Source organism: Pongo abelii, chromosome 10 (genome assembly GCF_028885655.2).
Source record: "Pongo abelii isolate AG06213 chromosome 10, NHGRI_mPonAbe1-v2.0_pri, whole genome shotgun sequence".
Classification (NCBI taxonomy): Eukaryota; Metazoa; Chordata; class Mammalia; order Primates; family Hominidae; genus Pongo; species Pongo abelii.
In genome coordinates, this window is record NC_071995.2 from 75,934,273 (window position 1) to 75,961,742 (window position 27,470).

The window sequence follows — 27,470 nt, forward strand, 5'->3', positions numbered from 1 at the left end:
CAAATGAGAGAAAGAACATGAACAAAGACATGCAGTCCTGAAGGAACAGGAGGTATTAGAGAACAACTATGGCTAGAGCCTAGAGTTCATGTGGGGGATGGTGAGAACTGAGAATGGAAAAGTAGAGAAGGTAAAAAGTTGAAGAAAAGGAAATGAAAGATCACTCAAGTTAGGCATGCAGACTGGGAGTAGAAGTCAGAAAAAGAAGACTTGAAGAATCCAACTAGGTATGAAAAGAATACTGAGATTAAAATTAGAGAAGAGGGACAAGCAAGATAAAATTATAACACAAAAACAAAAAGAAAAAATATATAATAAAAGAGGAGGGGGTCAGTGGTGAAATTTGCACAAGGGACATGAAACCAAGTGAGAAATGTGAAATTATTGTTGAATTTCAGAGCAAGATCTGTCTCGGCGGATGGGGATGGGGGAGAGGCAGAAATTGCCATCGGTTAAGAAATTTAAGGGATATGAGCAAGAGGAGATATTGAATGGTCAAATTTCTTGACGGAGAAGAGAGAAAGGAAGTGGCAAATGAAGACTTACCCAGGCTGTCTATTTTTTCCCCTCCCAGCTAATAAAAACAAACTTAGCTCACGTTTATCACACTAGGGAAAAGAAGGAGCTGGAGGAAAAGGAAGACAGTGAAGAGACAGGAAATAGAAGAGATTATAATTACTTTAAAAGAAGGTGTGAAAAATCTTTCTGTTCCTTTCACACATGAACACCACCTTTTTCTCTCTCTTCATTTCCTCTCAAAGGAAAACTTAACTCCCACTTTGGTACAACTCTAAGTCACCAACAAAGCTATTCTTTTTATCTTAGTCTCAGAACTTGGCTCACACTTTCTCTAGTGGCTGGCCAATTTTATTTCCCAATTATCTTGGCCTAAATACACATTCATCAATTTGGTGTCTAATGGGGATAATGGACAAGGGAATGTTTTTAATATTAGGAGAGGATAATTTTAGCATTTAAAATATATTGATAGATTTGTATTGAAGAAAAATAAAAGAATAGTTACAGGGTATCTGACAAGTCACTTAAATTCTCAACTTCAGTCTCTTTCTATTTTTTAAAATGGTGATCTTGACCAGATCATATCTAGGGTTTAGTCCAACTTAAAAATTCTAGGATTCTAAAAAACAGGCAAGTAAGATTTTTTTTTTTTTTTTTTTTTTTTTTTTGAGATGGAGTCTCTCTCTGTCACCCAGGCTGGAGTATAGTGGTGTGATATTGGCTCACTGAAACCTCCACCTCCTGGGTTCCAGCAATTCTTCCTGCCTCATCCTCCTGAGTAGCTGGGATTACAGGCACCCACCACCACACCCAGCTAATTTTTATATTTTTAGTAGAGACAGGGTTTCACAGTGTTGGCCAGGCTAGTCTCAAATGCCTGACCTCAGGTGATCAGCCCGCCTTGGCCTCCCAGTGCTGAGATTACAGGCATGAGCCACTGTGCCCAGCCAAGAATTTTTTTACAAGGGAAAAGTGACTATTAAGAAGAGCGATGGAAAGTCAGAGAGTCAGTGAGGTAGGCCCAAACCTTGTCTACTTGTATGATAGTTTTGTATCCTTATTTAAGTTACTTGAACTCACTAAGTCTTAACTTTGATCTTTCATAATGGATAGACTTAGGATTTCCTAAAGGATTGTTGTGAAAATCATATGAGATAATATTTGTAAAACAGGCAGTTCAAATGTGATGTATGATGGATTCCTAATGATGTCATAGTATCCTTAGGGTGTCACTTTTCCAGCTGGAAACCTCTGTGGCCAGTGGTGCCTTAGCCTGAGTTTTACTAGGGCCCACAGGGCTTGTTCTACCCACTTGGCCTGGTAGTCTGCACTTGGCTAGCACTACCAGCCCAGATCCCATGCCTCTGAAGACACTAGAGCCAGGGGTGGAGTGGCAAGGGATGTGTGAGTAGGTGAGTGTGGGGTCCAGCCACTGCATAGAGCCAAGCACACTAGCCACTGTGGTGGGGCGGGCAGCTCCAGGTGCCAGCACAGACACTGGCTCCGTGTAAGCCTGCGGCTAAATCAGATGCATGGCAAGTGGTTTCAGCTGTGGGCACCTGCCTCTAGAGGAGGGGAACACAGTGGCGCCCAGGAGATTGGAGACACCAGAAACTGCAGAGCCCCAAAGAGGGGGTCATAGCCCTGGCTCGGGGAGCACCTAGGTCTGAGATCCCCAAAGGGCTGCAGCTCTTTTTTCCTTCTCATTGCCTGCAATGCGGTGAGCAAAGGAGGTGTGTGACAGCCCTGTTTGTGTTACAGCTCTTTCAGTTCCACCATTTGGCAGGTCCCAAGTTTTGTCCCACATCCGGGAAGAACAAGGTATGCAGACAACTGGAGGGTGAACAAGGTGAAGAAGTGCTTTATTGAGCGACAGTACAGCTCTCAGGAGACCTGAAGTGGATAACTCCTTTTGACAGGCAGGTTGTTCCAACAAGTGTGCAGCCCTCAGTGGAGGGGAGTCCAGTAGCACCTATCCACAGGTAGGTCATCCCATCGTCTGCCCGAGTCTGGCTGAGTCTGGGGTTTTTATGGGCTTCAGAGGGAAGGAAGTACATGCTGATTTGTTCATGGGCGGCCATGGGCAGCCTGGAAAAAGCACCATAAGTTCTCACTCCAGGCCCTGGACTCCATCTGGAACTGAGTGCCAGGCTACCAGGCTTCAGGCTGTCCCTGGCTTGAAGGTGGGGTTTCACCAGGCACCTGACCCTTTCTGCCCAGGAGCCTGTCTGCCTCCTGCCACCATTTACATGTCATCCAGGGTGCCCAGGCTGTTTGTGCCAGAGGATGCCTTCAGGCCTGCACCAAGCTGCCCTTAGTGCCCCTTTGGCCTCCCTCCTGTGCTTAGCATCACCCAAAGACTGGAGGGGGCTGAGGCAGCAGGGGGCTGGTGAGTCAGCAGCACCCCAAGCACATGCACATCCAGCTGGGATGAACACAACAGCACCCGGGCTTGGCCTCAACTTTGCTCTGAAATCAGAACAGGTGCTGGGAGTGGGGATCTGCCAGGCAGAGGGACCAGGCACTTCTGAGCCTGTGGGGGCAGGGGGACTTCCGGGCCAGGAGTGCAGGTTCCTAGATCCATAGCTACAGCTGGAGAGCTGCAGCTATGCCTGGGAGGGCGGGGTTCCTTCCCTGTAATCTCAGAATGAGGCAGGCAGGGTTCCTGCCTGTTCCTGGTTCCTGCCAGTTCTGCGGAGTGTGCAACCCTGGCAGCACCTCCCCTACTGCAGCCAGTGTCTTTTCAGCATCTGCTCCAGATGAGCCACTGCAGCCGTCAATGACTATTTATTACTCTCTTCTTCCTTAAATTAATTTTACTCATCAACATTGCCCTTCCTCAAAAAATAATAGCACTTAGTGAATCTTTACAGTGAGTCATACGTTAATCCTTTATGTGAATTGATATATATTTAATCCTTGTAAAAAATCAAGGAGGCAGGTATTTTTTCATTGCCGTTTTAAAATTGGGAAAACTGAGGCATGGAAAGGTTCAGTAATTTGCTCAAGGTAACTTATATGGTAAATAGCTGAGTCCAAATTTAAATCAAGGCAGGTCATTTCCAGGATGTGTTTTTAAGTAGTACAATAGAGTTGCTGCATGTTTATGAAACAATTCTTAGTCAAGACTGTGTTTGATGTAAATTACATTTGATATAAAGCTCAGCCAAATATGACTTCCAACCTTTCAAATATAATTTCTAGTATAACCTTAGACATATGTAAAATGCCCATTTTATCAGTAATAGCTAACAGAACAGTACAGCTCCCAGAGTGGTCATGCAATCTGTCAGAAGCATTTTCTGATAGCACAATAGTGACTGTATTTGAAAAGAAGAATGTTGATCTGTTTTGTAAAGTTGGCCCAATAAATACTTAGACATTGTAAGCTTTCTCTATACATTTTTTATCCTAAAAGAGTAAATAGTATCAAACAAAGTCATAGGAATGTTTGAAGATACAATTCTGTATAACACAAGTTGTTACAGACTTATCAATTAGTAAACTTGAATCATTAAAATAATTCAGTAATTATCTCAAGTGGATTACTTTTGTAATTTAATTAATGTCTTTGATGCCAAGGTATGAAATAAACTGCCATTATGGAAAGTCAGATTTGTCAACAAGGAAGTGAACTGTTATGGTCTTTATTATTAGACAGTAATTGAGCAGAGCCTGTATTGATATCTTGTAGTTAACTAGGCAGTGAATATTATTAATTTTAAAAATTCATCACTTTCTATTATGAGAAAGTGACTTATTATAAATAAGTATGTTTAGTGAAATGAATGTTTGACCAGGTAACTAGGATATTTTTTTTCTTTTTCAAATACACAAAATGTATGTTAAATTTATGGGTCAGACATTTCTGTTTACAGAGTTAGAGAAATAAGTAAGACGAAAGAAATATCTTTTTAGAAAAAATGGTGGCTTTGTATTTGGGTATGTTGTATTTGAGATACCAGTAGGCATATGAAAATGTAAGGCTAGAGCTCAACAGAGTGCTTGGGGCTAGAGATCCAATTTTTTTTTTCCCCTAGTGGTGTTAAAAACCTAGGGGGAGTTGTTCTTTACTTTATGAGAAGGAATAATGACACTGAGGAGAATATTTGTAGGAGTGATGGATGAAATCCCAAATGAGGAAGCTAAGGTACCTGTGGCAGGATAGTAGATTGTGAACTTGCAATCTTAGAGGTATAGCACTTCTGGATGAACAGACGACTGAGTTAGAGACCTCCCAGAGGTTTGCTGCTGAAGTAGCCTTGGAGATGGATGTCATTGAGTTTGGGCATGTCATGAAACCAGGCCAGTAAAAAAGCTGGCCTTCTAAGCAGCCAGAAGAATATTATGAAGCAGGGATTTTTGCCTAAACTTCTTTAGAGCTCTTAAGAACTAGACCCAGAAAGCTGAATGTGCCTTAGAGGCAGCTTGCCCCAGTGGTTGCCAAGAAAATCAGCTCTGAATAGTTTATGATAGACTAGCAATTGCACACCTACACCATAGCTTTTAGAGCTTATCTAGCTGTTCCCTGCTTTTATATGAAGTCTAAAATGTAACCATTTGGATTTAGGTTATTTCAAAATACGACCAAGTATGAAAAATTAATAATATTTGATATTGGTATCTACCAATAACAGCTAATATTTATCATCCTTTTATAATGTACTAAACATGGTGCAAAGGATTTCAGTTAGACTTTACCTCAACTCTAAATTTGATAACATTATTAACTCCATTTATAGATGAGGGTACTGGGGCTTAGAAATGTTGTGTAGCTTGGTCCAGGTATCAGTGCTAATGAGGGACAAAGCTAGTATTCAAACTTAGACCTGTCTGATTTCTATGGCACACTGCTTCTGTCAAGGCATATCAAGAACATTGTATGCTTTGTATGCTCTGAGCAACAAATGATAAAACATAAAGATTATTTCAAATAAACAATAAAGGAAAATTAAATTTGAAATAGTTTATTAGGAAAAAGCAATGACTTGCCATCAAATTAAATATTTTATTAATAAACTTCAACTCTGCTTATCACTTTTTTATGAATATATATCTTTTTATAAGGATAAAAATTCATGCTCACAATTAAATTCATGCTAAGACTTATGATAAATAGTGCTACCACTGACACTGACTTCACTGAACAAAACTAGCAAGGAGATGCTAGTTAGCAGGTAAGGATTTTTATATTTTTATATTGTTTTGAAGCCAAACTTAATTTTTAGTTTAGTTATCCTTTTTAAATTTCAAATTCTCCTTGGTTGGTTTGAGAGGTTCTATTTCTATGGGTAAACTCATGGTCACATGAGAACCTGTTTTAAAAAGAAATTCCTTGATGGCTCGAGCAGTTGGAATCTGTTGAATTTTTACTGTGGTTTAGGATGACCATCAATGGCCAAAATGTGCTTTTGGGACATGTATGTTACATGATATCACTCAGACCTGACTTAACGCACTAAACAGATTGCTAGTCTTTCCTACCAGCTGTTCCTCTCTCCTTTCATTGTTGGCATTATGACTTGTCATGAGTAACAGATAAATCTGGACATTTCAATAGCATATATATTATGCGAATAAATCGTCATAGTGAAAAAGTAGCTTAGGTTCTGAGATTCTGTCATCCCAATTTTTTAATCATCTTAAATGACAGAAACAGATGGGTGCTCTCATTGACTACAAGGACATCCAGTAACATATACATGACATCATTTTGTGAGATTTATTTGGTTGGCATGCCCTTCAGTAATAAACAATCAGACATTTTGTTTTGCCCCGAAAGTGTTGATCATTACTGAATCATCTTTTCAGAACTCCCTTTGCTAAAAGCATTGTTTTTTTTGTTGGTTGGTCTAGTGATAATTGTCACAGATAAAAAATGTATTGAAATGATTGTAGACAAAAGCAAAAGGGCTAGGATTGTTGGTACTAAAATCTCAAAAGAAAAGCAATATCAACAATAACATCTTCCACTGGAAAAACTCTAATGTCCCTATTATTTGTGACTGTTATACATTTTAAGGAAAATCAACTGTAAATGATTTGCTTGTGTTTACCGAGTACTTACTAAATGGTAGGAACATTTATACATGCTGGAGATATACAACCTCTGGCTCAACATAGTAGAAAAAGAATTCTTGTCCTGATGGAATTTAAAATTTAGTGATGGACTCAGTAAAAACTAAGAGAAATAAGAAAGATACATAGTATATTAGATGATGATAGGACCTATGAATAAATATAAAGCAGGAAAGGCAAAAAAAGAATGCTATTGAGGAGTATGGGGATTACAATTTTAATAATGTACATCTCATTGAGTAACCCTCAAATATGTATTTTGACATCTTTATATGCAATTTTCCCAGTATATATAATATATAGTTTTGATGTATTCATCCACTTAATTGTGTAATTACACTATTGCCTACTTTTTTAGGTCAGCTAATCCCTGTGTTCATTTAATGGATAAAAAAGCAGTAGGATTTCTTGCATTCATAGGCTACTCTTCTGTATCAGGAGCTGCTGGACATTAGTATGATTATTTTAGTATTAATCACTATTATACATTTTATTATGTGCCAAAAAATTCTGTTTTATACTGACCTTGTCTGATGAACTCATAATCAGAAATTACATGAGCTAAAAATGATTGTGTTTACATAATATTTTTACATTAATACTACTGAGATAATATAAATGAAATGGTTTCCTTTGAGGATTAAGTATCAGTTTATAGTTGTGAATTTTATGCCCATATAAACAGCATATGTGAGTTGCCCAGCTGTTGAGACTAGAAAGAATAAACATGCCGTCTTCAGATACTCAGTTGGTTATACTCTCCCAAATTAGGAAAGGCCCAATAAGAAGTAAAGCACCTTCCATTATCCAATCCTTGTCTTCCTTTGATCCGCTTCCATGAAGCAGTAGGATGGATTATTTTAGCCTTCACAAGTTGATGGTGATCATATCCCTGCCTACTTTTCTGTATAATCACTACTCAATCAGCAATATACAATAGCTACATTCAAGGTACTTCTTGGAGGACATTATTTTGAAGTCACTTTTCCAAAATGTTCACAAAAAGCTGAAATGAGACAGGGTATACATGGAGAATTCCTTGAAAGAGAGGCAGGGTACACACCCCTCTAGATTGGGGATTATAATCTTAAAGGACTAGAGAGGCCAAGGAAATAATAAAATTGAATTAAGGCAATTATGTGACCTGTGGCGTGCTGGAGAGCAAGTACTTATGTAGGGGACTGTCATCCCTCAGCTCTGCAAAATACTCCTGCAGGTCAATTCCTGAAAGCAGATGAGCACTTTGCAACCCCGCATTTAAATACACTATAATCTCCCTCTGACTAACATGGGCTGGCAAAAGACTATATACCCAAACCGTGTTATTCTAATCTCTCTTAAAATACATTTTCTTGAATTGTAATTGTACTGTGAATTCAACAGTCTGTGTAGAAGAAATTAGGAGACAAAGACTTATAAAGCCAAGAGTTCCATTTAGTATAATTCTGTATCATAGTGTCATCCCATGAGGACCCATTGGATGAATTTCTGTCTGGTCATAGTATGAGGAAGTTGTGCTTCCACTGTGAATAAATGGCTGACTTGTATTAAGGATAAAATAAGTAGACATGGACGTTACCATTTTATATCAGGAGCTAGTTGCTTTAGACATGGATATTCCACTTAAAAGTGTGTCATTTTGGCTGGGGGCAGTGGCTCGTACCTGAAATCCCAGCACTTTGGGAGGCCAAAGTGGGTGGATCACCTGAGTTTGGGAGTTCGAGACCAGCCTGACCAACATGGAGAAACCTGTCTCCACTAAAAATACAAAAATTAGCCACGCATGGTGGTGCATGCCTGTATTTGCAGCTACTCAGGAGGCTGAGACACGAAAATTGCTTGAACCTGGAGGCGGAGGTTGCAATGAGCCAAGATTGCACTATTGTACTCCAGCCTGGGCAACAGGAGCAAAACTCCATCTCAAAAAAAAAAAAAAAAAAAGTGTGTCATTTTTTGGCTCTTTAAGCTGTATCTTGCAAAACTTAATCTCAATTTATGACCAAGATCTAGCCAATGGAGGTCATCTTACAATGTATATTCTGTCTTCAATTTCATTTCTGATGTTATCTTATCCTTTCCTCATTCATTTGTTTTAAATCTTAGAGTAGCCTGTTAGTTTATCTTGTTTTATTATATATAAGTATGTATATCACGTTAGAACTTTTGGGAACAGGTGAGATTAAAACTAAATAGAAGAACAACTTCCAAAATCTGTAGTGATCAAAATTTTTCTTCTCACAATGACGTTGCACATTAGTGTACTATGAGATAAGTCACAAATGACAATCTTTTTTGTCACTAAATATAATAAAGCACGATTCTTATAATGAGATCTAAATGGGACCGTTGTTCACTTTCTTAAGTGTGATAAAGGTAAATTTACATCTGAAGCTGGGAGTAGCATGTAAATAGAAGTTTATCCTTTGTGCACATGCATGATTGGCATAAGCCTTTGCAGTATCTTTTCATGAATTAAGAAAGAACATTTTATCTTCCCAAGGGATAGAGTCCAAGATCAGTGTTCATGCCTTTGTCCTCAGAGCATGGCAAGGATTGTAGCCCCCATCTCCCTCAGGCCAAGAATTATTAAGTATTGGGGAAGGCACAACCTGCTGGACCATTCATAGAAGCCCAATTTATGTGTTACTTATAAAATTCATCTGTTACATGTGCCTGACCAAGAAAAGCAACATTGAGAGCCAATGAATAAATTCTAGGTGTTTATTTACCTGATTTTACATTTGAAAAATGTAAAACATTTTAAAAACAGGTAAATACAAATAATCAGCTTTAATTTTACATAAAAGGAAGATAAGACCATATAAGATAAATATATCCCACATGAAAACTTCTTACATTTTTTGGATACATGTTGAAGTCTTTCTGTATTTAACAGCTCCATACATTTTGATTGGTCACAGACCAATCGAGAACCTAACGAAGGCTGTGGTCCCTCTGTAGGAAAACACACAAAGGCATAAGCAAACCTTCATAGAGTTTCTGCCAAGTTATCCAATTTTAGGTAACAAATTCCAGCTATTAACTGTAGAGAGCTCATTTATTCATTCAACTTTTTGTTCAGTAGGACGATCTTATGAAGATCTGCACTCTCTTGCCCTGTACCTCAAAACACACTACTATCTAGGCTCACTAAAAGCATGCTCTGTCATTGTACCACTGACAAACATGGTTTCTGACCAAATCTAAACAAATTAGAGAGTTTTACACTACTCAAACCATGATTAATAGGAACGAATATGCAGGGAGGCCGAGGTGGGCGGATCACCTGAGGTTGAGACCAGCCTGACCAACACAGAGAAAGCCCGTCTCTACTAAAAATACAAAAATTAGCCAGGTCTGGTGGCGCATGACTGTAATCCCAGCTACTTGGGAGGCTGCAACGTCTTTATCTATCCAGCCCAGTAGTTGAGATTTTGCTTAGTATATTCTGATGCTTAAGCATATGTTTAGTAGGAAAGCAAGAATTAAGTAAACCATTATACATTTATTCAGTGAAATATTGTGTAGTAACTTAAAATGGTGTTTCAAATAATTAGTAATCATGTAGGAAAAAATGCTTGCTTATAAACTAGTCTCCCTTTATCTGTGGGGGACTTGTTCTAAGACCCCTAATAGAAATCTAAAACTGCAGGTAGCACCAAACCCTATATATTTGTTTTTTGTTTTCCTACACATACATACCTTTGATAAAATTTAATTTATAACATAGGCACACTAGGAGATTAACAATAATAACAAAATAGAACAATTTATAACAATATAATGAAATATATATACAATATAATGAAAGTTATGTGAATGTGATCATTCTCTGCCAAAATATCTTATTATACTATGCTCACCCTTCCTTGTGATGATGTGAAATAGAATGCCTACATCATGAGATGAAGTGAATGGAGTAGGCATTGTGACATGTTAGGCTACTATTGACCTATCAGGTGTGTAGCATCTATAGTGTGGATACACTGGACAATAGGATGACTAACATCCTGAGTGAGACACAGCAGGATGGGCCATGACTTTATCATGCTACTCAGAATGGAGTGCAATTTAAAACTCATGAATTGTTTATTTTTGTAATTTTCTGTTTAGGATTTTTGAGCTGAGATTGACCATGGATAACTGTACCACAGAAACTGAAACAGTGGATAAGGGGTACTACTATATCGTTAGGATAATAAAGTAGACTACAAAATAGTTCCATCAGTATAACTGCAACTTAAACAAACACTACACAGAGAGGGGAGAAAAGACTAGAAGGTACCTCACCAAAAATGTTAGTCATTTTCTTTTCTTTTTTTTTCTTTTTTCTTTTTTTTTTTTTGAGATGGAGTCTTGCTCTGTCACCAGGCTGGAGTGCAGTGGCACGATGTCAGCTCACTGCAACCTCCGCCTCCCAGGTTCAAGCGATTCTCCTGCCTCAGCCTCCCAAGTAGCTGGGACTACAGGTATGCACCACCATAACCGGCTAATTTTTTGTATTTTAGTAGAGACAGGGTTTCACTATGTTGGTCAGGCTGGTTTCGAACTTCCGACCTTAGGTGATCCATCCACCTTGGCCTCCCAAAGAAATGTTAGTAATTTTCTTTGGCAAAATTATAAGTTTCCTCCTTCCCTTCCTTCTTTCCTCCCTTCCTTCCCCCTCCCCTCCCCTCCCCTCCTCTCCCCTCTTCTCTCCTCTCCTTTCTTCTTTTCCTTTCTTCTTTCCTTCCCCCCTCCCTCCTTCCCGCCCGTCCTTGCTTCCTTTCCTCTTTCTTTCCTTTCCCCTATTTTGTTTTCCAAATTTCATAATGAGAATGCATTTATAGGCTGGGCGCGGTGGCTCACGCCTGTAATCCCAGCCCTTTGGGAGGCTGAGGAAGGTGGATCACGAGGTCAGGAGATCGAGACCATCTTGGCTAACACGGTGAAACCCCGTTTCTACTAAAAATACAAAAAATTAGCCAGGCGTAGTGGCGGGTGCCTGTATTCCCAGCTACTCGGGAGGCTGAGGCAGGAGAATGGCGTGAACCCAGGAGGCAGAGCTTGCAGTGAGCTGAGATGGCGCCACTGCACTCCAGCTTGGGCGACAGAGCGAGACTCCGTCTCAGAAAAAAAAAAAAAAAAAGGCATTTATATTAACAATGGGAAAGAGACTTTATTTTTTTTAATACAGCAAGAGCTTTGCTGGAGAACAAATTTTATCTATTAAGTCAAATGGAAAACTGTCTTTAAGGGAAGAGTTGTCAATCCTCACTAATAAATGTTCACATAATTATAAAATGTCAAGTATTCTCTTTGGTAAAAGGCAGAATATTTATGCAATTTGAAAAATCAGAGGATAAGTATTGTCTTTGGGACAAAAAGAAACTGAATCCATTTGTTTAGTGATTATTGAGATTGAATGTCTCAAATGACTAAGTTGTGGTATGTAATGTGTGTGTTGGAATTTGAAATTTTCTCAAGTTATTAAGGAAAACACATTAATGGAATTTGAAAATATAAATTTAAAAAAGTTTTACTTGCAAGCCTTGTGCCACTCTGTAAATGTGAAAATAAATTATTGGCATCCATACTTAAATTTTGTTTTGTAATGACACTTTTGTGGCAATCTGTCATATTTCTTGTTTCCGCTACAAATATTGGTTTGGGATAGATATTATGAAACCACTGAGATTTGTGGTTTGGATTTGAAATTTTGTCACAACACTCAAAAATCTCACCCAAAGGGTATAAATCAAATTTTTGGCTTCTGCACATGAGTTGGGTGAAAGCAGCACTAAAATAACATCTCAAAGGGTATAAAACCAACCATTCCAGTACAATGGACATATTCCAAAACCGAGTTCTATATAGCTTACATATATTCAGGTCATCTAGGACTGCTGAAGAAGAGAAATCACAACTCCTTTAAACTGTTAGTAAGAACTAATATGTACAGGTAGGCCACCATGTTGTACAACTCCATGAAGTTCAATGTGAATAAAGTATGAATGGTTCCCTCATGGAACTGAGCAAACACATGGGGCTATGCATCATAGTTTTCCTTTTTCTTTTTTTCAGGTTTTATAACATTTATATAATTAAAAATTGTACATTCCAATAACTGAAATAAGTTAAACACCAAAAAATGGCACTCTGATTAAACTGTATTTTTATATCCTTCAGGACACCTTGGACCAGCTTGGTTGTAATTCTAGATTTTACTGTTATCCCACCCAGCTTCTTCCTTCATCAACATGCAAGTTCCTTTCTTTCTCTGTCAGCCAAATAAGCATATAGGAGAAGCAGGAGAGGCCTGCGTTGTCAGTGGTTTTCAATTATTTGATATGAAAGGGGCAGCGTGGTCGTTTAAACTTGATCCAGCCTCTTTGCATCTTAAAAAGTTGAACAGCTACAAGAAGCAATGCTCGTGGAAGGTACAGTGCATGTTATTGGTACATGTCCCATTACGACACGCCCGCTTGCTTCTCCTGTTGGATAGTTTCTTTGGAATGCAGTGTTTTGGTTTTTTATTTCGTGTATCTTTTTTTCTTTTTATTTTCTTTTTATTTTTTCTATCTTATTTCAGTTTCTATTTGCTGAATTTCTAGATTTCAGCCATATAGGGTTTGTCAGACAAAGTTGCAGAGGAAGTGGAGCGAGGCACACGGGTGAGCTGAATATATTTGTGCAGTAGACACTACCTAGTCATTGAGATTTTCTGTGGCACTCTCCGTGGTCTTAATCAAAGCCAGTAATCCAGAGGACAGGTGGAACACTTTTATGCCCCTTTATGCAGAGCCCTCACAGGTTAGGCAAGAGCCATTATATTTCCCCCTATTGAACCCTCTTTTTAAGAACCTCAATATGTTAAAATCTTCTTATAAATCAACTTCTCATTATTTTCACTATTTCAAATGTCAAAATACTCAACAAGCAAGATAGATTTTATTCAAAATGATTGCAATAAGGGTCAAGACTTATTGCAATAAAGGTCAAGATTATACAACAGAATAGATTGTTTCAACCCCACTGAAACAAAAGGCAGGAGAGGTTTTAAGCTCAGATGAGCTAGTGGAAAAGTCCTTAAGCAAGTTGGTGAGAAGGTTGGTCAGTGTGTTTGCTATGAGGTAAGTTATTGAAGTTAGGCTCCTGGGTCCCCAACCCCCAACAGGGACTGTGATAGGGGCCTTACCTTTCCTGATGATTGCCTTACAAAAAGATGGTTCCCAGGCCCTTCACAAAGGTTCCTGGGTTGTAAAACTGGCAAGTGATCAGAAAAAGCTTTACATCGCAAAGGAGTAAGTTTTCTTAAGTAAGTTCTCTAAGAAAAGGGAGGTCAGAGGCCTATAGGGGAAGAAACCTGTCTAAAATTTAGCCAAGCTGAGGGAAGGTTTAAGGCTGTTTTGGTTAGAATTCTTTTCCTGGGAGGCAGCATGGAAATTGAGAATTGTATCCATGAGGAGCGGTTGTATCCTTGGCTCTGGCGTAAATATACTTCCTAGGTGTTGGTTCCCTTTTATTAGTTTTCTGTGCTGCCTAATGATGACCACACATTTATTGGCTTAAAACAACACAGGTTTATTTGTTTCATGGTTTCTGTGGGTTAGAAGTCTGCTACGGATCTCACAAGGCTGCAATTAAGGTGTTGACCAGGACCAAGTTTTCATTCTGTAAACCCAAAATAAGATTCTGAGGCCTCCCAACCATCTGAATGGACCTCTTTTCTCAGCCAAGGGCATTCCAAAGTTAGCCTGAAAAGACTAATTCAGGCCATGATGAGAATAGGGGATGGAACATGCCTCTTTTTACCCTCCTCCCTTTCGGAATTCTGGATAAAACACTCTTTAAGTCTGATAAGAAACATTTACAATCTATTCTCCCTGAAGCCTGCTACCTGGATGCTTCATCTGCATGATAAAACCTTATAACCCTTCATCAGAACCCAGACATTCCTTTCTATAGACAATAACTCTTTCAACCAATTGCCACGCAGAAAGTCTTTAAATCTATCTATGACCTGGAACCTCCCCACCCCCTGCTTTGAGTTGTCCTGCCTTTCCAGACAGAACCAATATACAGTTACATGTATTGACAAATGTTTCATGTCTCCCTAAAACGTATAAAACCAAGATGTACCCGACCACCTCGGGCACATGTCATCGGGACCGCCTGAGGCTGTGTCATGGGCATATCCTTAACCTTAGCAAAATACACGTCCTAAATTGATTGAGGCCTGTCCCAGACACTTTTGGTTTACAATCTGGCAGTTCAATTAGGGAAGCAACTTTGTGCCCACAAGCATGGTTCTTGCCAATATTTAGTGAATTCATGGCATCTGCTTCTTCAAACAGAGAAAGAGAAGAGAGAATGACTAGGGCAAGTGTTTGGCTAGTAAGAACAAGTTTTCTGTAATATAAAATAATCATGAGAGTGACACTGCATCACTTTTGCTGTGGTCTATTGATTAGAAACAAGTCCCATGTCTCATGCCCACTGAATGGGAGCATTTACATGAAGATATAAATAGCAGGAGGAGAAGATCACTTGAAGCCACTCTAAAAATATATGTGCCACATTCTTCATTTGCCAAACTAAAGCAATATTATTAGTAATAATTTTCTTAGATTCCTAAGCGTCTCCTCACAAGAGTCACGTCTGGAGCAGTGTGTTGATTGAAGTAGGCATTCTCATGTTATAGAGCTCTGGGTCCCTATCTCAACTTCAACCTAAGCAGTACATTGAGATTCCTCATGAAATTCCTCCCCTCTCCTCCCCTCCCACTCCCCCTTGCCTCCCTTCCCCTCCCCTCCTCTCCCCTTCCCTTCCTTTCCCTTTCCTTCCTTCTTTTCTTCTTCCCTCCCTCCCTCCGTTTCTTCCTTCTTTTCTTTCTTTTGTTGTAGGTCTTCCATTTCTTTTAAAAAATTAAAAATGGATTAGACCACATAATAATCGTGATCACATTAGTCAGAAAAGCTTATGATTCAAATAAAAATTTAAAATTAAAAACTTGCTTCATGAATTAATGCTTAACTTCATGAATTTGACCAGTTATAGTCATGATGCGACTTGTCCTGGGGAGAACTTGGTTTCCCTATTTGAGCAAACAGCCTGTACGCTGGTAGCTTACTTTGCACAGAGGCACATAGACAACAACTCAAACCTTTTTACACAGTTTTTATCCTCTGCATACCCTTGAGTCTTTCATAGCTGTATCTTTTCCAAAGGGATCATCACACTTGTAATGGGAAAGTCTAAGAAAATCCTAGTGAGCTTAAAGTAGTATCCATATGCAATGGGGAAAAAAAATATCATGTTGCTATTATACTAGAATATTTACTGCTTATTTGGGATTTCCACATTTGAAATAATACTTTAATTTTTTTTTCTCTTTTCCTTTGCAAAGTTATCTTTCCCTTCCTCTTAGTGTGAAAATTGAACATATGCTGATGCAATGTCGCAGGCTATGTTTATAGGCTTTCTCGGGGGGGAGGTGAAGGTGGGAGGGAGCATGGGAAGAAACAGTTCCTTAGCAATTGTTTTTCTCATTATGTTGTTTGGCATCACATCACAAGCATCTTGAAACATATTTTTAAAATTCATTTGTACCATCAGCTGTATATATGTTTGCTTTTTTTTTTTTTCAATTTGCAGTATTAAGAATGCCGTTTAAAAGGTGCTGATTAACACCAGTACTGGCTATAGATTCCAGTTGCTGTTTGATGTTTTGCTTATTAGAACTGCGAGCACTCTCCTTTGTATTTGTAAAATGTAAGCATATGACCTTTCCAGATCCAGCAAGGAGCGTCCCAGATGGAGTACATGGAGACCGTGACTGTGAAAGATGAGGATCAAGTGCAGATTTGGTGGCCTCTGATTGCCAGTATCTGGCAGCCACATTCTCTTCCCACAAGATGTGCTGGAAATATGACCAGGCAGAAGTTCACTTAAGTGAATCCAACAGTTAAACCTACCATGGAAGGGTGTGGTGCACAGAGGGCGTGTGAAGAAGAGAAGACCACAGTGGGAACCTCCAAGGAATTAACATCTAGCTGGGGATGAGGGGGGATTTGGCTATGTAGAGAGTAAATAAAGTGATATTAGAATTAAAGTAAGGGGCCAGTTATTTCCAAATGGGGAAATGGGGCAGCCTTCATGGAGAAGGGAATGTTTAATCTGGGTCACATGGAATGAATAGGACTGGAAATGGAGTTTATAAGAGTGAGAATATTTTACTTAGAGGAAACTACATTTAAAGAAAGGATGGCTGTGTCGGTGTATTGCTTCTTTGCAGATACATGCAATTTAATATGCCTGGAGTGCAGATTCTATGTGACTGAGGTGAGTAGGGACAAAGGGAGAGATGACTCAGAGAGGCAGATAGAGGGAAATCATTCAGGGCTTAATTTCTAGGATAAAAGTTGGTGGCTTTTTCATGGGTGTGTGTGTCAGGGAAGAGGGTAAAATTATAGTGGGTAAAAGCACAGACTTTGGGATCAAAGTAATGGGTTTCCATCATGACTCTGCCTCCCCCTAGTGATATCAACTTGTGTGAATATGTAATGACTCTGACCTTCAGTTTTTTCATCAATAAATGATAAGCAATAATGCTAATTTAATAGAGACTTTCTGAGGAACAAATAAGACTATGTACCCAAAGGGCTTAGGACCTGCCACTCAGTAACAACATTCAGTAGCTGTGATCATGCTATAGAGGACAGCAATTCCACTAATCCCAACACAGGCACTCTCTTTAGCTGCAGATATGATGTCCCCTCTCCCCTAGATGAGGCAAACTGATCCTGCTGGACCTAGCTGGTTGCCAGATGGATTAGAACACTGGACTCAGAACAGACTTCAATGATATCTTTAAGAAAAACTCATGTCAAAGTCATGTAGAATATACAATAGAATTATCAATGAAGAGAGGGAGAATCTGGAAAGAAGGCAACCAAAAGCCAAAGGGAAACTAAAGGAGATTGAAAGACTGTGAAATTGAGCCTAGAATAAGTTCATTGAAGTGGCAAATCTGGGAGAGATATTTTAGAAGTCTGTTGCTTTGGGTAGGGCAGGGAAAAATCTATTAGGACACTTCACTGGCTTGGAGAGAGAGGAAGGATAGTTCTTCACCTCTCCTATAAATCTGTGATTGTCATTCTGAATAACAGCACATCATGATTGGAGGATCAGATTATACCCTCATTAAAGCCAGGATCTGAAAATACGGTAGCTGATCAGATATAAATATTAGAAGTGAGGCCATTCAGGGAACACAAAATCAGGACAATACATCTAAAGGAAGGACAATATAACTAATATTTTGTCATAGAAAGCAGGTAGTTATCTGCTAAGGGCATGACAAGGATATAGGTATAGGTAAGAGTCAGCAGTAGAACTTAGTCCACACCAGATTCAGCCCTTTGGTCACTGAAGCAGTTCTGTGAATTAGAATTTTGTGTTTTCTAAGTTTCTTGTATGGCTGGATAAGCAATAAATTGGAAGGATGAATTTGGCTACAGTTGACATTGGGGGAAGTATCAGTCAGGGATCTTAGCATTAAGCCACAGAAGCTGACTCACAAAAGCAAAATGAGAATTAATAGGAATAATGCAGGTCAGTGAGTCCATGGAAAGCTGGAGATTCAGACTTGGAAAATAGGAACCACAGGCGCACAACAGGGCAACTACAGTGAACGTCTTGTAGTCCTTATGCCTCCATGCTGTGCTCCAAATATTAAGCATGATATCACTTGTTCAGCATTTGAAAAGACTCTCAGAGAGCCTTTGAGACTCTGGACTCTGCCCATGTGTTTCCTCTGTCTGTCCTGAACAGGGTAATAAAGATATTACCCCTTTGGCTTCCTTCCTGGGAGACACTATTTCCCATGACAATGTACAGTGCCAGGAGGTCTCCTAAACAGAGATTGGGATCCTAATTGTAAAAGAGCTTGGATGTTAGGCAGATAGATGTCTTCCTAAGAGGCATTAAAGTGAAGAAGTAGGAGGAGGGAGGGGACAAAAGAAGGTAAAGGGACAAACAAAAAAGTAAGCTTCCAGGAGATTAATTCCAGTACTGATAACAAATTGCTGTATTAGGGATAGGTTCAAGGAGAAAGCAGAAACTGAACTGATTTTCAAGGGTCAAGAGAGAACAAACAAGAGAACATTGCAGATATCAGGACAAGTATGAGTAGAAGCACAAAGTCTCATGATAATTGCTACCTTGTTTATAAGCATTAATATTCTCGGAGTGGTGGTAGGCGTGGGCTGCCTGCTTCATGGTCTTTCTCATGAAAGGAATAGTGTGGGCTACCATATTAATTTCAAGATGGCTTTTATGAGAAGCAATTTGCAAATGACATGCTTTGGAAATCCAAGAAACCTGTGGTCATCCCTCCTCCAATTTTTACTTCTTGTTACAAATTTCTTAGTAACAGAGCCTATGTATGTGAGATGAGGAGATGTTTGTTATATTCAACCTTAAACAAGTTATGGCTTAGCAGGAGCTGAGTGATCTTATTTGATGAGTGTAGATTTGTAAGAATTTTGGCTTGGGGTTTGGGATCAAATTCTCTCACCTAAGCTGTGGGGAGCCCATGAAGTCTTTCCAGTAAAAATCACTGCAGTTAAGATTTTTGCCAAATAGTGCCTCTTAAAAAAAATCCCTATTTAAGTCATTTCTCCAGAGTAATTGAAAGTGTCTATTTTATTACGCCCCTAACTGCTATGTGGTACTATTTATTTCTTTTAGAGAAGTATGGCAGAGAATAAGATAATTCTGATTACAGTGAAATAAGAGAACACTGATATTATTTTGTTTTTTTTTCCTAAAGCTTGATGTTTTTGAATTGTTCATCATACACCCCTTTGCTTGCTATCATTTCCAAATGGTGACTGTTACACATGTATTTTAATATTTTTCATATGTCATTTTAATATTGTTCATATGTTAAAACTGAAGTGACTTTTTTTTGTCTTTGTAACACTAGGATAATTTAAAGGGAATGTTTTTGAAACATCATTCTATTTCACGGTAAAGTGAGCCAAATAAAATATTTTTGTTCATTTGGGCAGCATGTCAACAGCCATGTAACTCAAGCAATAAGCATAATTTCTTTTAACATTTTGAAACAGTTCAGATGGAGGTAGATATGAGGTGGACACTTGAAAAAGGTATTCTTAAAATTGATATTGAGAGTGGGAGTGACGGAAGGATTATGTGGAAGGAATCCCTGAATTTTTAAATCGCCCTCTTTTCTACTCCTATATCCAGGTAGTCACCAGCTTTTTTCATTTCTGACTACTTGGAATCTCTCTTTCCCAGTCCCACCACCATGAGAATTAAGGCCTTGAAGCCCACATTGTTCTTCAACAGGATGTCCTGACCTTTAGTCTCGCTGTACCTCATCCCCAGTGCTGTCATGCCTTTCCTCTGCCCGGATTCCACCCATTGTTCCCCATTACTTAACACTATCCAAGAAAAAGAGCCTTGTTGTTTAGTAATTATTAATTACTATAAGTTCATTGAAAAGTACTCCCTTTAACCCCCTATCTGCTTGGACCTCTGATCCGATATCCCGAGGTTGAAGAGAGGATAAATGCCATGACAGCTGGGAAGAAGCAGAGAAGTTCTTATGTGGCTCACCTGTCCCACTTGTCCTTTAAGACCAGCAGCTATTGCTTAGATGCCTAGAGAGTAATTTATATAAAAACACTGATGTGACCAACATATTTTACTGGCATTGCATACTTCATGATGTATTCATTTTTGAATGGTTCTGATTTCATAAGCTTCCACCTATTAACAATTCCTTGAGCAAAGTTAAATAGTTTTTAAAAGCAGCCTTCTTTATTATTTAGAAATTATGGGGTGTATTAGTCTGTTCTCATGCTGCTAATAAAGACATATCCGAAACTGGGTAATTTATAAAGGAAAGAGGTTTAATTGACTCTCAGTTCAGCATGGCTGGGGAGACCTCAGGAAACTTACAATCATGGCGGAAAGAGAAGCAAACACGTCCTTCTTCACATGGTGGTGGGAAGAGAAGTGAGTGCTGAACAAAGTGGGACGCCCCTTAGAAAACCGTCAGATTTCATGAGAACTCACTATCATGAGAACAGCAGCGAGGGGAAAGCTGCCCCCATGGTTCAGTTATCTCCACCTGGTCACTCCCATGCCACTAGGATTATGGGAACTACAATTCAAGATGAGATTTGGGTGGGGACACAGCCAAACCATATCATGGGGAAAACTGTTTATTTTATGTAAATGTGACTTACCTAGTTTGCTTTGCAGATCATCAAAAAGTTAACATGGCTATAAAGTCTGATAAATCTGTAAATATGTACATTTCAAAATTATTCACAGACTTATGACAATTATTAGGTCTAGATTTAAATGGCAGCATATTTAAAAATATTTTCACTATTATTACAATGTTTTATTAGTCCTGTTATTTGGAAACAAACAAAAAAGGTGATTAAGAGACAGTGTAGTATAGTGGTAAAAAAATACAGTCGCTGGTGCTGGATTACCAGTGTTTAGGTCTGGACTCCACAAGTTATAAGTTCTGTCACCACGAGTAAGACATTTATCATCTCTGTGCCTTGGTGTCTTCATCTATAAAATATAAATCATCGTCATGGAATTGTAATGTATATCCATAGACCCAAATAACATCTTTATGGTGGACTTGATTGAAGTATATAACATGTACACCTAAATTTTTCTTTCCTTTTGAGATATTATTCAGAATGATGTTGAGATGTTTATAGTAAAATTAGAGATCCTGAATGCAGTGCAACAAGTTTAAATGCGGCGTTTAGTTCTCCTCTGTGGCGGTGTTCGCCTTAAGTCAGTGCTAAGTGTGGCCAGTAGATGCAGCAGCAAAGCCCACTGGGACAACAATCCTGTGATGGGCTCCCTTGTGTGATCTTGGCTAAGTTTCTTAACCTCTCTGCACTCCTGTGGCCTCATCCATAAAAATGCTAGCTTGGATTACATAATCTCTACGGTGTCTTTCAGCTCTCAAAGTCTGTGAATCTGTCAGTATACTTTGACTTAATGAGTTTTACACATGGAATATTCTTAAAAGCATTTGGTGCTTTTTTTTTTTCTAAAAAAAGACTTTTTCAGGTGTTTCCTCCTCCTCCTTCCCACCCCCCTTTTCTTCCTTCTTCCTTCTATTATGTAGAATTTGTAGAGATTCCAGGCATGAGTACCGCTGTCATGTTGGATAAATAATAGGATTTCCATTTCTAAGACACAGTAATTGAGATTCCAAAAGATTAAGTTCTTGTACTAGGTTAAAACAAGACAAAAACAGAAAGGAAGTTTAATTCTGCCTCCTAATTGAACTATCTTTTCCATTCCCTAGCTCCCCAAACTTATATTTCTTCATGACCAGTTTCTCCTCTCCTCCATCTCCCTCAGCAAGAGCGCTGAAAACCAAAAGAGATGCTTTCCTCTTATCTCCTACCCTACTCTTAGTAATTCATTAACAAAGTCAACCTACTTAGTTAACAAAGACTCTTCTATGTACCTAACATATCTAATCCTTCATCCTCTACTTTCCCTTCGATTGCTTCTGCCTTAGTTCAGGCTTTAATCATTATTTTGCTTGGATTAGTCTAACTAAACAATTTCCCTTATCCAGATCCAAAATCCCTCCAGTGAATTCTCCACTTCTTTGCCAGAGTGAGATTTCCTTGAATGCATGTCTGATTGTTTTGTCCAAGTTCTTACCAACCTTTTAAAAGCTGCCTCCTGCCTGCATCACTTGGTTTATTAATCTTTAGCCCTTTCTTCCCCTTACCAGTGACACTCCAGCTACTGCTGAACTTCTTTCTTTTCCCCAGAACTCCTTGCTATTACCTGCTGCCTGGTTTATCCTCCTGTTTCCACTGTCTAGGACAGGGGTGTCCAATTTTTTTACTTTCCTGGCCAAATAGGAAGAATAATTGTATAAATTACACTAACACTAATGATCGCTAATGAACTAAAAAAAAATAAATAAAGTCAGCTGGGCACAGTCCTTATGCCTGTAATCCCAGCAACTTTGGGAGGTGGAGGCGGGTGGATCACCTGAGGTCAGGAGTTCAAGACCAGCCTGGCCAACATGATGAAGCCCCGTCTCTACTAAAAATACAAAAAAACATTAGCTGGGTGTGGTGGTGGGTGCCTGTAATCTCAGCTACTTGGGAGGCTGAGGCAGGAGAATCATTTGAACCTGGGAGGCGGAGGTTGCAGTGAGCTGAGATCATGCCATTGCACTGAAGCCTGGGCAACAAGAGCAAAACTTCATCTCGAAAAGAAAAGAAAAAAAAAAAAAAAAAGAAAAGAAAAGAAAAAAAGAGAAAAGAAAAAAAAAAGTCACAAAAAAAGTCTCATAATGTTTTAAGAGAACTTACGAATTTGTGTTGTGCCACATTCAAAGCTGTCCTGGGCCAAATGTGTGATACAGGTTGGAAAACCCTGGTCTAGAATATATTTTCCTCATCTACCTAGTGACTACCTGGTGAGTACCCAGTAACCTTTTGAGACATGGCAAGTCTGTTTAGCAGATTCCACCCCTGTGAAACTTCTCTTACCACCACGGCAGCTTACACGGCCAGTGATAAGCCTCTTACACTACCAGTGATAAGCCTCTCAGTGCCCCTACTGTCATTTCTAATACAAATAACAATTTTAAAAAGCAACAAATGTATTCATACTACAACTGAGATGCATAGTGGGCATATGCCATATTAAACTGAACTGGTTTTCTTCACAAAACTTCACATCTTTTGACTCACCAGAAAAAAATAGTTACGATATGTTCAACTGGCTCTTTAGGTGGTACTCAGCATGTCTAAGAGAAGACATTCAATCTCTGATTTTGAAGTCATCTGCCCTCATTTTAGCCTTCTTTCCTAGATTGTTCTGGGTATAAGGTATCATGGAATGAGTAATTTTCATAATTTTGTCATGAAAGAATTAGTTTTGGATACAGAAGCACTTGTTTCCTCTGATCTCCGGGATGACGATCCTTGTCCAGCTTGTTGCTGATCTTTGCAGGTGAGATCAATGGCTTGTGTAATTTGCAATCTGGCTTCATGGTTTGATCACGGCCCACCTTTGTACCCTAGTTTACTAGGACTTCTCTTAGCTCTTGCTTATGTTGGAGGCTTGCTAGACTTTCAGACTCTGCACATCTATCTGGCTCTGAGAACCTGGCCATTTACCTAAACCTATGGGACTCATAATCAAGAGGGCACTTCAGCAGGCCCAGTGACTCTCAACTCAGTGTCTAGATAATATAAGAATATTCAGGAGTGCAAACCAGAGCCTCTCCTCTCTCACTTGACCACTTCGCTCAGGGAGACCTGTGCTGACTGAGGTCTATGTACCTTCACGCTTTCCTCTACTGATGGTTTTAAGGGCATCCCTCTTATTACTCTCTCCTCCCTACTCTGCATATACCCTTTTAGTGTTTTCCCTCAAGGGAGAAGGAAAAGGAAACAACAACAACAAAGCAGGAAGCTTGATCTCAAGTTGGTGCTTTCTTTGTTCATGTAGGACAATAAAAATATTTTCCATTTGGCTGGGCACGGTGGCGCATGCCTGTAGTCCCAGCACTTTAGGAGGCCAAGGTGGGTGGATCACGAGGTCAGGAGTTTGAGACCAGCCTGGCCAATATGGTGAAACCCCGTCTCTACTAAAAATACAAAAATTAGCCAGGCGTGGTGATCGGTGCCTGTAATCCCAGCTACTCAGGAGGCTTAGGTAGGAGAATTGCTTGAACCCGGGAGGCGGAGGTTGCAGTGAGCCAAGATCGCACCATTGCACTCCAGCCTGGGTGACAAGAGAAAACTCCGTCTCAAAAAAAAAAAAAAAAAAAAATCCCTTTTATTTCGTTATTATTTTCTTCTTCACTCAATCTTATGGATAGGCCCTAATGACAAAATAGGGCATTTTCCTGGCTTTATTAAACAAGACCTGTGATAAGATCTAACAGGCTTAGCTCTTAGAAATGTACATTGGTGGTTTGAGAATATTGTCTCATTTAAGCCACATAACTCCCCTCTGGCATAGGTGCTATCTTTTTTCCTATTTTACAGAAGAGGAATGGAGGCTCTGCAAAGGGTAATCACTATCTCATTGTTGGCTTCAGGCATGTGGCAGGGCCTAACGCTCCTTACATCTGTATATTTAGTGAGCCATCCATATCCAAGGACTCCCCATTCGTAGATTCAAACAATCATGGATAAAAAATATAGTTAGGCCTATGATGGCTGCATCTGTACTGAACATTCACAGAGTATTTCTTGTTCATTCCCCAAACAATACAATATAGCAACTATTTGCATAGCACTCACATTCTGTGACTTATTATAAGTAATCTAGAGATGGTTTAAAGTATGCCTGTAAGGATATGCATAGGTTATATGTTAATACTACATCATTTTATATCAGAGACTTGAGCATCCATGGATTTTGTATTGGGGGGGGGTTCCAGAACCAATCCCCTGTGGATATTGAGTGACAACTGTACTTCTATTCTAAAAGCCTGTTAAATACAAGGCATCTTAAAGTCTTTCATCATTATCTGTGATTATTCCCTTCCTCACTCTGTATGCTGCAACTGGACTTCTTTTCTTCCAATTCCTCCAAATTGACTTTATTAAAAAAACTCTCTGGATTTTTTTAAAAAGCATTTCACTCTGTTTGGAATGCTGTATCCTCCTACATGTAGCAAGTATAAAGCTCAGTTCACAAACTCAGGTGGGCAAGAAATAAACCTTTGCTTTATAAGTCATTTTATTTTCTGTTTTAACCAACATTCTGTCAGGCTGGTGGAAAATTAATCCTAAGCCTTTTTAAAGGCTCCTTTATATGCCCACCTACCATGGTGCCCAAATATCATGTAGTTCTAAGGCATTGGATGTCAGTCATGGTGGCCATGAGTATGTGTCACTCAGACAACAAGCTACAGGGAGCATCATCTAAGGAATCTGCTGCCCTGCTCTGAAATCCATTGCCACATTTACACATGCTTTCCAGGGGCTGCTCCCAGCCATATCAAGCATGGCTAAGGGATACTACGGCAAGTCTGTTTCTGGAAGACATAGGATTCCTTTGATGGGCAATTTTGGTTAAAGTACTCCTGGAAAATTTTGCAGAACTTTCCCTAGATTACACAGTAGCCTGAGACACATTCATTTCAGCCTTCTTTCCTGCTCTGTTCCTTTGGGATCAGACTTGTATTACAATCTGAAGGGACTCTCTATATTTTCTCTTATGGGTGTTTCCCTTAAAATCTTTGTATACTTAATCTTAGCTTGATGTCTGCCTCTGAGAAGCCCACACTAATAGATGGGAGATTTGGCCAGTAAATAATCTGATCCCCAGTTACTACTGAAAAGCATATCTCTCAGTGGACATGTTACTATGGCCCTTCAAGTGTGCTGGGTCATGGCTACTTCATTCCATGATTTCAGTGCGGGATATTCTGAAAGGCTTCATGTGGTCCCATGTGCTTAGTTATCCCAGGAAGCTAAAAGCTTTCTTAGGCCTTGCAAATACCAAATTTCTCCCACCCACACAACAAATAAAAATACATACAGAGCATGCACTGTAGTTGAAAAAATATGAATAATAATGGCATGAGTGAATGAGTAAATAAAAAATATTACAGCTGTTAATCTTAGAAGAAAAAAAGCAGTATAGTTATAAAAAATTGGGCAATGTTACATTGAGATCAGGAAGATTTCATTGAAAAGGTGGTATTTTGCTTAAGATTTGAAAAAGAAGTGGTAAGTATTTCTCTATTTTTATTTTTTTTATTTTACTTTATGTTTTGGGATACATGTGCAGAACTTGCAGGTTTGTTACATAGGTAACAAATACATGTGCCATGGTGGTTTGCTGCACCCATCAACCTGTCATCTAGGTTTTAAGCCCCACATGCATTAGGTATTTGTCCTAATGCTTTCCCTCCACTTGCCCCCCACACCCTGGTTTGTGATGTTCCCCTCCCTGTGTCCATGTGTTTTCACTGTGCAGCTCCCTCCCACTTATGAGTGAGATCCTGCGGTGTTTGGTTTTCTGTTCCTGTGTTAGTTTTCTGAGAATGATGGTTTCCAGCTTCATCCATGTCCCTGCAAAGGATATGTACTCATTCTTTTTTATGGCTGCATAGTATTCCATGGTGTATATGTGCCACATTTTCTTTATCCAGTCTATCATTGTTGGACATTGGGTTGGTTCCAAGTATTTGCTAGTGTGAATAGTGCTGCAATAAACATACATGTGCATATGTCTTTATAGTAGAATGATTTATAATCCTTTAGGTATATACCCAGTAATGGGATCGCTGGGTCAAATGGTATTTCTGGTTCTAGATCTTTGAGGAATCACCACAATGTCTTCCATAATGGTTGAACTGATTTACACTCCCACCAACAGTGTAAAAGCATTCCTATTTCCCCACAGCCTCACCAGCATCTGTTGTTTCCTGTCTTTTTTAATGATCACCTTTCCAACTGGCGTGAGATGGATCTCACTGTGGTTTTGATTTGCATTTCTCCAATGACCAGTGATGATAAGCCTTTTTTCATATGTTTCTTGGCCATGTTAATGTCTTCTTTTGAGAAGTGTCTGTTCATATACTTCACCCACTTTTTGCTGGGGTTGTTTTTTTCTTTTCTTGTAAATTTTTTTTAAGTTCTTTGTAGATTATATCATCTATTTAAGGTATAGATATGTTATAGTTTCCAATGTATTATATTAAGGAAGAAAAGCACTGAATTTGAGGTCAGAAATCTGTTCATAGCCATCTTGTTTTCTAGCTGTCAGTAACATTTTGATCAAATAAGTAAACTTTTTAGGGTCTTCTTTTGCTTATTGCACTT

General features: G+C 39.1%; 1 protein-coding gene and 2 long non-coding RNA genes across 11 annotated transcripts in view; 2 read left to right on the forward strand and 1 right to left on the reverse strand.

The window, feature by feature from the left end:
- Positions 1–10,518, reverse strand: part of LOC129049173 (uncharacterized) — a 39,328-nt gene extending 28,810 nt beyond the window's left edge. Inside the window, exons 1-2 of the long non-coding RNA XR_008512009.2 lie at positions 10,461–10,518; positions 9,454–9,552 (exon numbers count right to left, since the gene is read on the reverse strand). This is a non-coding gene — a long non-coding RNA (uncharacterized LOC129049173). The remainder of the gene's footprint in view (positions 1–9,453; positions 9,553–10,460) is intronic.
- Positions 1–27,470, forward strand: part of NAV3 (neuron navigator 3) — a 924,032-nt gene that overhangs the window by 455,042 nt on the left and 441,520 nt on the right. The window lies entirely within an intron of this gene.
- Positions 1,214–27,217, forward strand: LOC100936848 (uncharacterized). Its single transcript, XR_008512008.2, has 3 exons — positions 1,214–1,931; positions 2,281–2,501; positions 16,372–27,217. It is a non-coding gene; the product is annotated as an uncharacterized LOC100936848 (long non-coding RNA).